General features: G+C 38.9%; 1 protein-coding gene across 2 annotated transcripts in view; it reads right to left on the bottom strand.

Moving 5' to 3' along the window:
- Positions 1-17,736, bottom strand: part of STYK1 (serine/threonine/tyrosine kinase 1) — a 55,365-nt gene that overhangs the window by 23,513 nt on the left and 14,116 nt on the right. The window contains exon 2 of one of the 2 annotated variants that reach the window (XM_007967639.3): positions 10,768-10,883. The exons of the other annotated variant lie outside the window; for it this stretch is intronic. The gene's annotated coding sequence lies outside the window, so the exon portion shown is untranslated. The remainder of the gene's footprint in view (positions 1-10,767; positions 10,884-17,736) is intronic. 2 annotated transcript variants of the gene reach the window in all.

Raw genomic sequence — 17,736 nt, 5'->3', positions numbered from 1 at the left:
ATCAGCACCTGCCTGATTTCTTCTGCCTCTAAATTTTTCAGCTCCTCGTACTGACTCCACTGATAACACTTATATGCTAGCTAATTTCCACCCAGTTCCTGAACCAATTCTGATGAGGGCATTATGGCGATCAGCAGTCTCAGTCCTCTTCATCCTATTTATCTTACATACTTCCCAATTTGGGGAAGATGTAGCCTTTATCCACTTCCCAAAATCTGCCCCCTTACTCATGCCTGTTAACAGAACTCTCTCAAATCTTGACCCTTCACCTGAATGCCATACAAGTCGATGAGGCCTTGTTGTCCTCTCTTTGCGTAAATCAATCCTAAGTAAGATTGAAATGTTGCTTTATACTCTGATTACCGTGCTCTTGCTACTAATATAAAAGCCTCCCAGATAAATGCAACCACAATGGTCGAATGCCTCTTCACTGACCATCATCCTGCTTCACTCTACCTCATTCCTACTTCATTCACACCCCTGAACCCCACTGCCTTTTGTTCGGCCGACCACACTGAAAACCTGAGTTGCTAAATCTTGCCTGAATTTTACTCTATAACTGGACCATCCATTTGAGACAACTCTACTTCTTCTGCTTCTACAATCTAGTGAGTTTATTTCACATCATTCCTTGGGGGGCCAGCCTTATTCCAAGTCATTCACTCAGATGTTAAATAACTAATCATAAAAGTTATTAAATATGTTTTGCTATGAAGGAGAAGTTTAAGGTGCTATAAAAAAGGTGCAATAGAAAGGAAGGCAAAAAAAGTTTCTCTAAGTAAATAATATTTAAACAAATGATGAGCTGACTAGATAAAGGTGGGCACAGGCACAAGGCAAGAGAGGAGGAGTATCCAGGCCTTGGATGAGAACAGAGCTTGATACATTCTCAGAACTGGAAGGTCAGTGGGCCTGGACAGTAACAAGAGAGGAGAAAACACGAAGAGATGGCACTGTGCAGGTAGTCCAGAGGCAGATCATAATGAGCCTTTAGGCCATGCTAAACATTGCTTGTTTTATTCTAAGTATCACCGAAGTGTTTAAGTAGAGTGACATGATCCATTTTGTATTTTTTAAAAAAACATTATTTGGAATACTACTCAGCAATAAGAAGGAACAAATTATTGCTACATACAACACTTGAATGGAACTTAAGGACTTCATACTGAGTGGAAAAAGCCTGTCTCAAAAGGTTACATGCTGTATGGTTCCATCTGTATAATATTTCCAAAATGGCAAAATTAGAGAGACAGAAAATAAATCAGTGTTTACCAGTAGGAACAGGGAGAAGGTGTGACTTTGAAGGTGTAGCATGAGGGAGTTCCTTTATGGTGACAGACAATTTTGCATCTTGACTGTGGTGATAATTACATGAATATATATGATAAAATATCAAAGAAATATGTACAGAGAGGAACAAGATGATGCATGAATGCAAAAACTGAAATCCCAGGAAGCTCTATAGTCTAGTTAATTATACTATGCCATTGTCAGTTTCATAATTTGGATTATTTGCTACAGTTATTTAGATGTTCCCATTGGGAAAATGGGTAATTGTCACATTGGATTCTATACTATTTTTGCAACTACTTGTGAACTTCTAATCATTTCAAATTGAAAAGTAAAAAGTATTATTTTTGCAGCCATTAAATTGCAGGTGATAATAAATACATATGAGAATATCAATTGTGAAACTAATAATTTCATAATCATTTTTGGGTTATAGTAGTGACAGTAAAAAAAGAAAAATAATGGACTGGAAACCACGAGGAGATTGAACCAACAGGACATAGTGGTTGTAGAAGGTAAGAAGAAGAAGGAGAAATCAAATAAGAGGAGAAGATGATGAGTCGTTCTGGACATTTTGATTTGAGATGCCAGTGTGACTTTTAAGTAGAATATTAGAAATAAGCATTTGGTTGTACAGTTCTTAGGATTCATAAGGGAAGCCTGGACCAGAGATAAATATCTGGGAGTCATTAGATAATACTGAAAGCTTGAAAGTGAATAAGAGAGAAAGAGGAAAAAATAAACAAAAAGGAAAAAGAGAAGAGAGGAAAAGAGGGCCTAGGAAAGAATGCATGGAGTTCCAATAGATAAGGCTACATGAAGGAAGATGAGTTGGGGTCCAGGAGGAAACTCAAAAAGGGCCTAAGAGGGAAAAACTAGAGAAGTAAAGGGGAACCAAGAATTTGTGCTGTTGTGGAAGCAAAGGAGAGGAGCATGGACAGCAGCTGGACTAAAATCTGATGAGAGGTCAGGAAAACAATAAATAGTGGATACAGGCAACATGGAGGTCACTCGTCATAGAAAGAATGGCTATAGTGTAGTGGCCAGAGAGCAGGGTGGTTCTGGGAATGAATAGGTGGTGAGGATGTGGAGAAAATGTGTTTAGGGAGCTCTTCTGTGATCTTTGAGACCTGTATGAATGAGAGGACTGAAAAGAGGAGTTCAGAGAGAGATTTTATAGTTGATTTCTTTGGAAACAGGGCTCCAGCAAGATGAGAAAGGGAACTAGTAATACCCCAACATGCAGTAATCTCTCATTCTAAAAAAACAAAGCAAAGTTTGGTATGGAGAGGCCTGTATCAGGCATAAATGGTTTACAAAGCCTAAATACACACACACACACACACACACACACACACACACACTGAAAAACATTAAGATAGATTACTAGAACACATAAATATCCCAGAAAAAAAGACACATATTTAGGACTTTAATATAAAGAAGTCAGCATGAATCAAAATGAGCAGATCAGTGGTTCTCAAACCAGAGAGCACGTTAGAATCTCCTAGGAGGCGTTTTTTAAAAATATCAATCCTGATATTCATTTCCCACTTGATATGGTTTGGCTGTGTCCCCACCCAAATCTCATCTTGAATTCCCATGTGCTGTGAGAGGGACCCAGTGGGAGGTAATTGAATCAAGGGCCAGGTCTTTCCCATGCTGTTCTCATGATAATGAATAAGTCTCACGGGATCTGATGGCTTTATAAGGGGGAGTTTCCCTAAACAAGTTCTCTATCTTTGCCTGCCACCACCCATGTAAGATGTGACTTGTTCCTCCTTGCCTTCCACCATGATTGGGAGGCCTCCCCAGTCACTTGGAACTGTAAGTCCATTAAACCTCTTTCTTTTGTAAATTGCCCAGTTTCATGTATGTCTTTATCAGCAGCATGAAAATGGATTAATACAGTAAACTGGTACCAGGAGTGGGGAGCTACTGAAAAGATACCCAAAAATGTGGAAGTGATTTTGGAACTGGGTAATAAGCAGAAGTTGGAACAGGCTGGAGGGCTCAGAAGAAGACAGGAAACCATGGGAAAGTTTGAAACTCCCTAGAGACTTGTTGAATGACTTTGACCAAAAAGCCAGGCCAGGAGCGGTGGTCCATGCCTGTAATCCCAGCACTTTGGGAAGCTGAGGTGGGCGGATCATGAGGCTGAATCACGAGCTCAGGAGATTGAGACCATCTGGCTAACATGGTGAAACCCAGTCTCTACTAAAAATACAAAAAATTAGCCAGGTGCAGTGGCAGGCACCTGTAGTCCCAGCTACTCAGGAAGCTGAGGCAGGAGACTTGCTTGAACCAGGAGGTGAAGGTTGCAGTGAGCCGAGATCACGCCACTGCACTCCAGCCTGGGAGACAGAGTGAGACTCCTGTCTCAAAAAAAAAAAAAAAAAAAAATGCTGCTAATGATATGAACAATGAAATCCAGGATGAAGTCATCTCAGATGGAGATGAGACACTTCTTGGGAACTGGAGCAAAGGTGACTCTTGTTATGTTTTAGCAAAGAGACTGGTGGCATTTGCCCCTGCCCTAGATATCTATGGAATTTTGAACTTGAAGGAGATGATTTAGGGTATCTGGCAAAGAAAGTTCTAAGTAACAAAGCATTCAAGAGGTGACTTGGGTGCTGTTAAAGGCATTCAGTTTTAAAAGGGAAACAAAGCATAAAAGTTTGGAAAATTTGCAGCCTGACAATGTGATAGAATAGAAAATCCCATTTTCTGAGAAGAAATTCAAGCCAGCTGCAGAAATTTGCAGAAGTAACAAGGAGCCAAATGTTAATCACCAAGACAATAAGGAAAATGTCTCCAGGGCATGTCAGAGATCTTTGAGGCAGCCCCTCCCATCACAGATGCAGAGGTTTAGGAGGAAAAAATGATTTCATGGGTTGAGCCCAGGGTCCCTCTGCTATGTGCAATCTAGGGACTTGCTGCCCTATGTCCCAGCTGCTCCAGCTGTGACTAAAAGGTCCAAGGTAGAGCTTGGGCTGTTGCTTCAGAGGGTGAAAGTCCCAAGCCTTGGCAGCTTCCATGTGGTGTTGAGCCTGTGGGTGCACAGAAGTCAAGAATTAAGGCTTGAGAACCTCTGCCTAGATTTCAGAGAATGTTTGCTGCAGGGGCGGGGTCCTCCTGGAGAATATCTGCTAGGGCAGTGCAGAAGGGAAATGTGGGGTTGGAGCCCCCACACAATGTCCCGACTGAGGCACCACCTAGTGGAGCTATGAGAAGAGGGCTACCATCCTCCAAACCCCAGAATGGTAGATCCACCAACAGCTTGCACCATGTGCTTGGGCAAGCTGCAGACACTCAACACCAGCCCACGAAAGCAGCCAGGAGTGGGGCTATACCCTGCCAAGCCACAGCATCAGAGATGCCCAAGACCATGGGAATCCACCACTTGAATCACCATGACCTGGATGTGAGACGTGGAGTCAAGGAAGATCATGTTGGAGCTTTAAGATTTGACTGCTCTGCTGGATTTTGGACTTGCATGGAGCCTGTAGCCCTTTGTTTTAGCCAATTTCTCCCTGTGGAACAGCTGTATTTACCCAATGTCTATATCCCCATTGTATCTAAGAAATAACTAACTTGCTTTTGATTTTACAAGCTTATAGGTGGAAGCAACTTGCTTTGTCTCAGATAAGATGTTGAACTGTGGACTTCTGAGTTAATGCTGAAATGAGTTAAGATTTTGGGGGACTGTTGGGAAGGCAATATTGGTTTTGAAATGTGAAAACATGAGATTTGGGAAGGGCGAGGTGTAAAACGATATGGTTTGGATGTCTCCCCACCCAAATCTTGAATTCCCATATGCTGTGGGAGGGACAAAGTGGGAGGTAATTGAAACATGGGGGTAGGTCTGTCCTGTGCTGGTGATAGTGAATAAGTCTCACAAGATCTGATGGTTTTATAAAGGGGAGTTTCCCAGCACAAAAGAGTTCTCTCTCTTTGCCTGCCATCATTCACACAAGATGTGACTTGCTCCTCCTTGTCTTCTGCCATGATTGTAAGGCCTCCCCAGCCACTCGGAACTGTAAGTCCACTAAACCTCTTTCTTTCATAAATTGCCCAGTCTCAGGTATGTCTTTATCAGCAGCATAAAAATGGACTAATACACCACTCCTCTTAGAGATTATGATGATTATAAACCCCATAGATTATGACTTCACATATCAGCTTCAATCAAGGAAATGCTTCCCAGGAGATACTAACGTACAGCTGGGGTTGAGAACTACTAAGATATATTCATCAAATGGAATTTAGGCAATAGAATACTGGTTTGATAACAAAAATTATAGTTTTGATTCACCTGTACACAAAATAAATTTTGGGGAAAAAAGCTAGATGCTTTGAGAGACATAAAAAATTAACATTATAAATTATATTGGGTTTGTGATAACTTCCTAAGCTTAAACAAAAAACTTTCTTCCAACAGGAAAAAAAAAAATCACAATGAAAACATCAACCAATAAACAAATAAAAACATAGTACTTTTATAGTAATAAGAAAACCACTAATATGCCAATAAATAAATAGTCAAGGAACATGAAAAACAAAAGAAAACCAGTTCACCAAAACAAAATGTTTAACAAATATGGAAGCATGGTGAACTAAAATGAAAGTTTTTTTAATCTTAACTAGTAATTTTAAAAATACTTTAAAATAAAACAAGATACATTTTTTTTGCCAATCCATTTAAGAAAAAAAGATATTTATTTATTTTTATTTATTTTTTTTTTTAAATTTTTTGAGCTGGGGCCTTGCTCTGTTGTCCAGGCTAGAGTGCAGAGGTGTGATCTTGGCTCACTGCAGGCTTGATCTCCCAGACTCAAGTGATCCTTCCACCTGAGCTTCTTGAGTAGCTGGGATCACAGGCAGGTGCCACCACACATGGCTAATTTTAAATTTTTTTTTGTAGAGATGGGGCCTTGCCATGTTGCCCAGGCGGATCTAACATTCCTGGCTTTGAGTGATCCTCCCACCTCAGCCTCCCAAAGTGCTGAGGTTATAAGTGTGAGCTACCACACCCAGCAGAAAACAAGATTTGGAAACTAATATTTATGCTCTAAAGAGTTTTATTTTAAAAGACCACTCTTATAAGATTGACAAGGAATCTAAATGTCTACATTTTGAAAAATAACTTGGCACTATGAAAATTGAGAGTCTGAATGGCCTTAACAATTTTGACTCTGTAATTTCTCTCCCAAGTGTCAATTATGTATATGTTTTTTTAAAAATGGAAGATGTTTCTGAACACACAAACAAATCTGTGACACTTATTTAACTGTTTTGAAAATATAAATAGGGATTTGCTTCAAAATAATTCATGAACTTGAAGGAGGAGAAATAGGTGGAGATGTAAATAAAAAAAAATTAACCATGTGTTCAAAATTGCTGAATTCAGGGGATATACATGGGAAGCCATTCTACTATTTTTGCTGCTTTTGTATATATTTGAAATTTTCTGAAATAAAAAATTAAAAATAGAAGAAAAACTTAAATTTTCATCAAGAGGAGGGATGTTTCAAATTATTTTTATATAGTTGGACCATGGAACACTACACATTTATTAAATTTATGTTCACAAAAAGTTTTAATAAATGGCAATTTTTAATGTTAGTGGGTTAAGTAAAAAGGCACATTTTAATAATGTATATACCACAAGAGTACAATGAAATTGAGTGGGGAAAAACACCTGTGTAGGGGAATCCCAAAGAGAAGTATATTAGAATGTTATAGCAACAGTGATGATGGTTGGTATGAATAATTTTTTCCTCTATTTTCTGTTTTCCAAATGGAATGAATTAAGCCTTAGTTATTTTATAATAAGAACATGCAAAAGAAGAAAGGCTACAAGGCAGAAAAGTTTGATAGCCGAAATACAAAAGAGAAAATTGGCTCAGGGTAATAAAAAAAGTCAAAGAGGGCAAACAATCTTCCTAAAGAACTAGTGTTTAGAATTAAAGACAAAGTACAATCGTTAAATCAAGATTAATGGCTTCAAAGAGGGCTCTCCTGGCCTACAGTCAAGGTGAAGATCTGGAGTTTAACAAGCTTCACTGTTGCTTGCTAAAGGCATTATCTTGCCGACCTGGGAGAAAGCCAAGTTGGAACTCCCAGGAACAAAGTTAATGTATCATCTCCATTCAACTGTAGTAAAGGAGAAAGAATAAAAGAACCCATGTCAGAGTTAGCGGTGGGTTTATCTTAATGTACTGAAGCCTTGGTTTACTAACCTGTACAGCTGAGATAATTCTGCCTGCTTACATCAGAGGATTCTAGTGAGAATTAATAAGAATGTAAAATTGTTCTTCAGTGATAGTAGCTAAAAGTTCCTCTTCTAGCAAGAATGTATTTGTATAACATAATTACTTTTCAGACAAATGGTTCCAACTTTGTGCTCCTGATCAAGGTTCCCTTTTTGATGGCTTTCCTTCAATGCATTAGCATAAATGTAGCTAAAATTCCTTTCTTCCCAGCACAGGCACAATAAAATGAAAGTGTCCGAAGACTTGCTAAATGTTAAGTAAATTTAGGAAACCAATTTAGTGAACAAAAAGTGAAGGAGCAGGTCCAGGTGTGGTGGCTCATGCCTGTTATCCCAGCACTTTGGGAGGCCGAGACAGGTGGATCACCTGAGGTCAGGAGTTCGAGAGCAGCCTGGTCAACATAGAGAAACCCCGTCTCTACCAAAAAAAAAAAAAAAAAAAAAAAAAATTAGCCGGGTGTGGTGGCATGCACCTGTAGTCTCAGCTACTCAGGAGGCTGAGGCAGGAGAATTACTTGAACCTGGGAGGCGGAGGTTGCAGTGAGCCGAGACTGTGCCATTGCACTCCAGCCTGAGTGACAGAGCAAAAGACTCCATCTCAAAAAAAAAAAAAAAAGTGCAGGAGCAGTGTGTGTGCAAGTGTGGTTGTGGGTGTGTGAGGTGTGTACGCAGAATTGTGTATTTTCCTCTGTTGAAGTTTGCAATTCTACTGCAGCTAGCTTGTTGTCTTAAGAGGCCCATGCTGGAGCCCAACAGCCTCCTGCCTTGGTCCTGCACTTTTCCTGCTCTGAACTTGTATATGTGAGGGAAATGCTGGGCTCGCTCACTCCTTTCCTTATGGTCTTTTATATCTGCCATGAGAAAGGCATATTTACTATTCAGACTCCTAGGTTTCAGCTCACTTTCCAGTTTTTTTTATTATAAGTCTCAGAAGCATAGCCCAGCCCATTTCTGAAATTCAGTATACCCATCTCTCCTACTATTATAATTAGCTTTGTACTCTTGAGTGAATTACTTAATCTCTCCTCATCCTCAGTTTCTCATCTGCAAATTGGGTTTGCAATAGTATCTAACACAAAGAGCCATTGTAATAATTAACCAATTTTACATGATAATGCACCTAGAACAATACCTAGTACACAGTAAGGAGTAGCTGTTACTAATTATTCCTATGATAGCTATAAAAATAAGAATATTCCTATAATAATTACTGTTATTATTCCTCAAATTATGACATTTTTGAATGACCTCTCCTTGTGGGTAAGACCTTCATTCTATGTAACATCAATATGATAACATAATACCACTCACACTTCTGTATATTCCACAGGAATAAGATAATTATTTCTGACACCTGAGTTTACAGAAAATCTTACTTATGCCTCAGTACAATTTTCTGACCATCCTTCTGCAATGTATCTGCTTTTTAAATCTTAAATTGTCAATTGTTCTATTCTTTTTTTGTAAATTGCTTCATAGTTTTCAAATTTAAAAGGTCATATGAGTATTAAAGTGGACGCAGCAGATTTTATACTATTCTTTTCCCAGGCTCTAACAACCAAAACGTAAGTCAGTGGTTCTACTTGAGGAGCTTTTTAAAAATCCCATTACCTGAGATGCATCTCAAACCACTTAAATCAGAATCAGACTCTGGGAATAGGAACCAGGTACTGAGATTTATGTAAAGCTCCTAAGGTAATTCTAATATGCGACCAAGTTTGGGAATCCTGCCTTAAACCCTTGTTATCTCCTTTTCTTAATTCATCCAGAGAAAATTCACCAGACTCTAATTCATTAGATAAGATTCTACATTGGCATCCACTATTCTAGTTCTCTCTCTCTCTTTCTCTCTCTCATTCTTTCTCTCCCCCTCCTCCCTTCATTCATCTCTCCCTCATTTGTATGTAATCTGCAGCACGAGAGATCATTTCCCCGGGGTTTAATTCCTAATCTGTAAAATAATGGGTCATAGTCTTTGCACAATGTAATCAGAGATGTTTTGACAGCACAAGTGAGATAAAACATATGAAAGTACTTTAAAGTTTCAGAATACAAGTATTTCAGAAATCCAAGGTAGAATTATCATATTCCCCACATCCTTCCCTCTCCTCTCATGTAGACACGCGCAAGGCCATCTCTTCTGAAGTACCCTTGCTTCCTGAAGTAAAGCTTTTCTATGGTAAATAACTTGAGGATGTGTTAAACACTTAAGGTTTTGGTATTTCTTTCACAGACTTTCAAGCAAACTTTACTCAAGGCTGTATCATTTGTCGACCACACTTTTTATCTTGTCTTATATCACTACTTACAGTTTTTAGAGAGAAAAAGGGTTAACGAGTCTACGGAGAGATAATATGAGATGCACTCTGGAAAAAATCTAAGATAAATGAACTTTAAAATAATGCTATTTTTGCACACCAATATGGTCTCCAGTATGATGAGGTTCTGACAGTAATCTTCACTTTGGCTTCAGTTTCTTTCTACTCTGAAATTCATCTTGTTTTCCTCACCTAAATTTTTCTCAATAGAAAGTTCTAGGAGAAACGCTTGTTGAAAGGAAGAAACTTCTCCTGAAACAGGGAAAGGAGTCAGGAAATCTCAGTTATAACACTGGGTCAATGACTTCCTGTGTGACCTTTGGCAAATCAATTAACATATCTTTTTTTTTTTTTTTCTTTGAGACAGAGTCTTGCTCTGTTGCCCAGGCTGCAGTGCAGTGGCCCGATCTTGGCTCACTGCAAGCTCCGCCATCCAGGTTCACACCATTATCCTGCCTCACCCTCCCGAGTAGCTTGGACTACAGGCACCCGACACCAAGCCCGGCTAATTTTTTTGTTGTTTTTTTCAATAGAGATGGGGTTTCACAGTGTTAGCCAGGATGGTCTTGATCTCCTGACCTTGTGATCTGCCTGCCTCAGCCTCCCAAAGTGCTGGGATTACAGGCATGAGCCACCGTGCCTGGCCCAATTAACGTATCTTTTCTAGAGAGTTGCATGTAAAATATTTGAGATGTATAACAATCAGTACAAATATGAGGTATTATCATTATTTATTGATATCTCATGAGGAGTACTCAAGAAAGTAGAACTATAGTGAAACTAAGATATATAAAATATATTTACACATGAGAATTCAGAAGTGTAAAACCTGAGAAAAGGTGGATGAGAGTTTTTCTCTATCATCTTAAGCAAGAAATTTAATACCTTATATCATTTCCTCAAAATCCAGTCCTTGCAGTCCTTTTAGTAGAATCTGTACATCCTGTATGTTGACAGAAAGAGTCAGAGCTCCTGGAAAATCAAGAATGGTAGATGTGCCCCTACAATGATACAGAAAGCAGTTTAAAGCAAAGGTGTATGAATAATGCTAGCAATACCTGCTACCCTCATGGATTCTTGACTTGTCCTGGGAACAAAAACGTGGCACTGCATTAATGTTTAAAGATGGGTCTTGTTGGAGGCATTTGAACAAGAGCAGCGCCATTTTGAATAGGGGTTGGGTAAAACAAGGCTGAGGCCTACTGGGTTTCATTCCCAGGAGGTTAGGCATTCTTAGTTATAGGATGAAACAGGAGGTCAGCAAGATGCAGGTCACAATGGCCTTGCTGATAAAACAGAATGCAGTAAAGAAGCCAGCCAAAACCCACCTCCACCAAGATGGCCACAAAAGTGACCGCTGGTCATCCTCACCGCTCATTATACACTAATTATAATGCATTAGCATGCTAAGAGATACGCCCATCAGTGTCATGACAGTTTACAAATGCCACAGCAACATCTGCAAGTTACCCTATGTGGTTTATAAAGGGGTGGAAACTTCACTTCCCAACCCTTTCCCAGAAAACTCATGAATAATCCATCCCTTGTTTAGCATATAATCAAGAAATAACTGTAAGTCTACTCAGTCAAGTAGCCCACACTGCTCCTCTGCCTATGGAGTAGCCATTCCTTTATTCCTTTACTTTCTTAGTAAACATGCTTTCACTTTATGGACTCACTCTGAATTATTTCTTGAGCAATGTCCAAGAACCCTCTCTTGGGGTCTGGGTTGGGACTCCTTTTTAGTAACATCTTCCTGGAAACCATGAAGGGACTATACTGAGGAAAATTCTATGGACCCAAAGGAAATAGACTATAGCACTGCCAATTGGCCAACTTTAGGTAAGGGGTGGGATATGTTTTGCCCAGGCAAAGGATCAGATTGGGTTAGAGGTCGAACTTAGGAGAGTATCTCCTAAGATAGAGAGGGTTAAGGTCCCTCCTAATAAAAGGCAAGGATGCTTAACGGAACTTGAGTTTGAGGCCCAATTTAGAAAGGTTAGAGTCCTTCCGAAGATTTAGGGGTTAGAGGCCCCTCTCAGTAAAGTCCTTCTTGGTTAAAAGTGGATTTGACACTATGGGATGTTAACTGCTATTCTGTTTGGATTAATCTGCCTTGCACTCTTTGCTGTCAGCTATGGGTGACAGGATTAGGCATGTACAGGATCACCAGACATGGGGAGCTTTTTTCTCCCCAAAGGGGGAAACTTGAGAGCTGATGGGACTGCTAGGAAACATCCTTCACTACCGACAAGTGGCCACCTGGGTCTTTCTCTAGTCTCCCTGAGCTCCTTGGCTTCCCCACTCCACCACAGGCAACACTTTTATCCCTTCCTGTTCCTCTCTCTGTACAAACCAGTTGCAGGAATGGTAGAAATCACCAGCTCTTGCAACGTTTTGATTAATGAGTAAAAGGATTCACCATGCTAGTCTTAATGCTGTAGCGAATCTGGTGTATTTTGTGCTTTGAATTTGTCTTTCTGTGTTATTCGTTCATAAAGGGGAGGTACCTTGGGATAGAACACAGGCTTAGGACTCCATAAGCTGGATAGGGTTTCTGTCTCATCTTGTTTTACTTCCTTGGGAACTTGACCTTGTAACCACGTGGCAGTACTTTCTCTTAGTCTCTGTCATCCAGAGGACAGCAATTTTGGAGTTTATGACATAGTTAGCTCTAAAAATTGTTTTGAGCGGTTAAAAGCCTTCATTGGCTCAAAACTGTCTGCTCTAGGCCCTTTCTGGGATGGCAATGGAAACTTCCCAGTGCTGTAGCTTAGTAGTTAAGGCTTTGTCTTTTCACAGTGGCATCCCTGGTTCAGGGTTCAATTTCTGGTTTAGGGAATTGGTACTTTCTGGTTGATATTTGTGTGATCTTTGCCATTTGTTGATTTTATTCCCCTCCATGAACAACTTCTATCTTCCCTTCTTGAATCTTCCTTTCTCCAAGCTACCTTGTAGACTCTAAATCTTGTAAAAACTGCTAATCATCTATTTTAAAATACTGGTGCACTTGTGATTAAGTCATAACCTTAGTGAAGGCTTACCGGTTTCATCTGGGAGGTTACTTTTGGTAGAGTTTAAAAGCCAGAAAAATGGATTGTTTGGCCTGGCTAAAGTCAGGTAATAAGAGATTTAAGAGGATTTTTAAAGTGTTATGGTTAAAAGTCAGTTTTAATTAAAAGCAGATATATGAGCTATATGTATATTTAAAAGGTCTTTATAATTTTTCTCTTCTTGGATCTTATTTCTCTGGGGAAAAAAATTTTTTTTCTTCTCAGTTGACTAAATTGTTGATAGGGTTTGGCTATGTCCCCACCCAAATCTCCTCTTATAGCTCCCACAATTCCCATGTGTTGTGGGAGGGACACAGTAGGAGGTAACTGAATTATGGCGGCGGATCTTTGCCATGCTGTTCTTGCGATACTGAATAAGTCTCGTGAGACCTGAGCGTTTTAAAAATAGGAGTTTCCCTGCACAGGTTCTCTCTCTGCCTGCCGCCCACGTGAGACATGGCTTGCTCCTCCTCCTTGCCTTCCACCATGATTGTGAGACCTCCCCAGCCATGTGGAATTGTAAGTCCGTTAAAGCTCTTCTTTTGTAAATCATCTAGTCTCAGGTTTGTCTTTATCAGCAGGGTGAAAATGGATGAATACAGGGCCGGGCACAGTGGCTCATGTCTGTAATCCCAGCACTTTGGGAGGCCAAGGAGGGCGGATCATGAGGTCAGGAGATAGAGACCATCTGGCTAACATGGTGAAACCCCGTCTCCACTAAGAATACAAAAAATTAGCTGGGCGAGGTGGTGGGCACCTATAGTCCCAGCTACTCGGGAGGCTGGCGCAGGAGAATGGTGTGAACCTGGGAGGCGGAACTTGCAGTGAGCCAAGATCACGTCACTGCACTCCAGCTTGGGCAACCCTGTCTCAAAAAAAGAAAAAGAAAAAAGAAAAAAAAAATGTATGAATACAATTGTTTTTCTCCATTTTGTCTTCTTGCCACTCTTGATACACATGAGGTGATCTAAAATAATTTCTAACAGCCTGGGAGGCCTTGGGAAAAGCAGAGGAGTTGCCACAGATCCCGTTTTGGAAAAAACCTTCTGTTTTCCTTATGAAACCACTGGAATTGAAAGGGGATAAATAAATCCTTCTCAAAATCTAATGCTGTGTTTCATGTTGTATTGTGTTATCTGATGGTTTTGACTTTTGTGGTTATCAGAAATTACTTCTCATTATGAGAGAGCTTTGGTTTGTAATAACTAGGAAACATACTTTTAGGGATGGCTAATGGAAGTTATGGAGGGAGGATACTCGGCTCTTTGCATGTTTGGATCAGAGAAGCATACTCTTGGCCACCTGGAAGATATGGAAGTGTCCCTATTGCCACACTGAGAGATAAGAGTCCCAAAGGATGTGGACTGATTTCCTCTTTTTGGGGATTCAACATCTGGTATAAAAATGGGACCCTTAATTTTTTTAAATCTGTTTTGCCTTCCAGCTATGCCTGCCTATTAGGCTCTAGAAATTACATGCTTTCTTGGCCCTGTTCCTCAAAGGGCTCCTCTCTGAAGCCAGTAAGTCAATTAAGAAACTTAAAAATTGGCAAATGAAAAATCTTACAACTATTGGATCTTCTGTCTGTTGTGTATTCATATGTGTTGTATGTGTAATGTTTATTTATGAAAGAGCTCTGATTAATTGGTTTAAAAATAATAAGCACTTAAATCAAATATTTTGTCAGAAAAATAAAAACTGTAATGCTTTTTAGTTCATGTGACTTTAGTAAGCTTTGGGAAATAAAGACAGTTTTAAAGATGATTGGTAAAATAAAAATGTCTTCCAAACTTAGACATTTGGTCTAAATTAGGCAGATAAGATACTAGATTTACTAAATGCTTTAAAGTCATAAACTGATTATTTGACTTCTGAAAATTGTTTGGTATACCTGCTTTAGAGACATTAGATTTTAGATAAGGCCTGGGGATATGAAGAATTCGCCATGCCCCCGGCTATGCTGGAGAGTATCAGATCTTATCTTGTACTTCTGTCTGGTGTCCTAAGCTTCACACCTAGTACCTAATTAAAATCACTTACCAGGTTTTTCACCAAAAATAAAAGTTGCTAAGAGTTAACATTGTAACATATAATCGAGACTACTGGAAAAACAGTTTTAACATGCAAGGTGTGTAAGGAAAGTGAAATGTGTTTTTGGTAAAAGATTATAAGAAGGCATGGGAATGTGAATTTTTTTTAGCCTAGTTTAGAAGGCTAAGGGGTTGTAAGTATTCTTTATCCTGAAAGTTTGAGCAAATTGTGGAAGATCTGTGAAAAATTAATCTTGTGAAGGAAATTCTGTGTGAACATACTGGCTAAAGTTAAAGGGGTCTTATTCAGTTTTTCTGTAAATTGAACATTGGAATAAAAGCACAACAGGGTGTTCTTAGAGCACTGATCTGCTCCTTAACAAAAATTTGTCGAGTTTAAAAAGGCTTAAGGGAATCTTACCTTTTGGTCTAACTGCTTAAGATTGAATAGATTTGTCTATAAGCTTTTATTAAGAATTAGGATTGACATTAACAGTACACTAATGCAAAGGGTAAACTCTGGCTTTCTCTCTTGAATAAGATTTTTGTGTAATCTTTTGAAAAATGAAATTCTGTTTGCCTTTTGACTAAACTATAAGAAAAAGACAGGAAGGAAAAGAGACATTGTGTGGAAAGCTGTCTTCCCTGTATTAATGAGTAAAGTTTTTTTGTCTTTTTAAAAGTTTTGAGTTATCATTTTGGCTAAATGAATGACTTATGGTGACCTGAGATTCTATGTTTGTAATATCAAGTGCTTAAACCTTCGCTATTTGACAAACTTTCCAAAATCAAACGATAAATTATGTCTTTTTCTGACCTAATTAATCTTTTCATATTAGGTCCCCTAAAGTCCAGAAGAGCCATATTTGACTTAATGTGGTATAGATATCTATAGAAATCATACAGGAAGCATTATAAAATATAAACTTATGTTTGCCTTTCTTTGGGCTATATTTGAATAAATACGTTCTTGGTTATGTGTTCCGAAATTATGGGAAGCTCCTATAATTCTAATATGACTTAGTGTATTGTTAGTAATTATAATTGTTACATAATATTATTGTGTGCCATAAAGGTAACCACATTTCCTTGTCAATCATGTCTGACTGTGACTGCCCTAAGACTTTTTGTCATTCACAGACAACTGTTGTCTTGTTTTGATCCTCTTTTAAAGGTGCCTTATAATCAGCAATAGGACTTTGACAGGTGCTCTTGAATGCAGGTTTCTGATAACTTTGGAGATTGTGACATTAGGATAGAGGAGAAAACTTTCATGATTCTCATGGAGAGCTGAAATGTTCATGAATATCAAACAGAACAGGAGTTAACTGCATGGATTGAACTAACAAGGAATGACTGAAATAATCATTCTGTGACTTTTTGCTTAAAATATTGCTAATTCTTTGCTTGTTTTTCAGAGTGAAGAAAATTTTTGGGTTTTCTATAGCTTGTGGTAATACTCCTGTAAAGAAAATTTTAGAGCATATTTCTCTCTGATTTCTCCAGAATTTGGAAACTACTTGTGAGTATGCTTAACTTACGGCAATATAGTTATTTGCATAAGTGAAAAAGAATGCTTTCTTTTGCAACAGGACACAATTGGATAAACTTTGTATTACCAAGTCTTTGACTGGAATAGCGTGCTTTCCTTTAAGGAATTAAACTTGACTTACACAGCCAATAAAAGCTCCTTGGGAAAACTGGCCTCATACCTTGTCTATGCAGTCACTGTACAGGGTTCCTGACCTCTGGTAAGTGAAGAATGTCATTTTCTGATGGGCTCAGGAGCCCCAAGTTATCTTGGGACCTCAAGAGGAGGGGAATTTATCCAACTCATAGGTATTTTATGGTACAAAACCATGGCTGAGCTCAAGAAGTTTTTTAAAACTCTTAACTGAAATTCCTGATGGAATAAAGTTTCATCAGAGATAATTTAAAAAGAACCTATGTGAAAAATAATTATTCTTGCTGAACTTCATATAAATAATCAGGCCAAGTATAATACTAAAGCTTACTTTTGCAAACAAATCAGTTCTATTATGATTTGTCTTTAGTCAAAATGAGAAGATAGAAAAATTATGTTTCAAGAACTATGGTTCACCTGTGGTTAGATTCTAGTCCCATCAGTTTTTAGTTTTTTTCTGCAATTTAGACTGACCCTGCCTATTCCTGTGAATCAACCAGTGATCTCTGACTGCAGCTCAGAAGAAACAAGATGGATGGGTAATATAAAAATCTGGATTAGTATTCTAATTCTGGGCAAGTACTGGAATCAGTTAGTGACCCCATATCATCTTGGTTCCAACAGTTGCCCACTTCACAAAAAGCCTTGTTAGTTTACTTAGGATAATTTTGTTTATTTTGCTCTACTCTTGTGGAATATATTGCTTTTGCACCCTTTGTGTAGGAATGCAGTATAAGCTTACTGAATGTTTTCTTAAATTGAACACTTATTAATATTCCAGATATTATCTTTTGTGGGAAATCAAGAGTTATGAATGGCCATCTGCATATTGATGCTTTCTGACCAAGCTTCTCTCTACCCTGAATACAAAAGACACTGATAGTTAGGCAGCAATATCATTGCCACTATTCAGCCTGAAGAAGTTACAGAAGATGGATCTTCATCCCTCTGCAACCCTTAGGATTAAGGGTCCCCTTGTAAAGGAGAGGAGAGAAATATGTTAGAGGCATTTGAACCAGAGCAGCTCCATCTTGAATAGGGACGGGGTAAAATGAGGCTGAGACCTACTGTAGGGCTGCATTCCCAG

This window comes from Chlorocebus sabaeus, chromosome 11 (assembly GCF_047675955.1).
Source record: "Chlorocebus sabaeus isolate Y175 chromosome 11, mChlSab1.0.hap1, whole genome shotgun sequence".
NCBI classification, from domain to species: Eukaryota; Metazoa; Chordata; class Mammalia; order Primates; family Cercopithecidae; genus Chlorocebus; species Chlorocebus sabaeus.
This window is presented reverse-complemented; position numbering and strand designations above follow the sequence as displayed.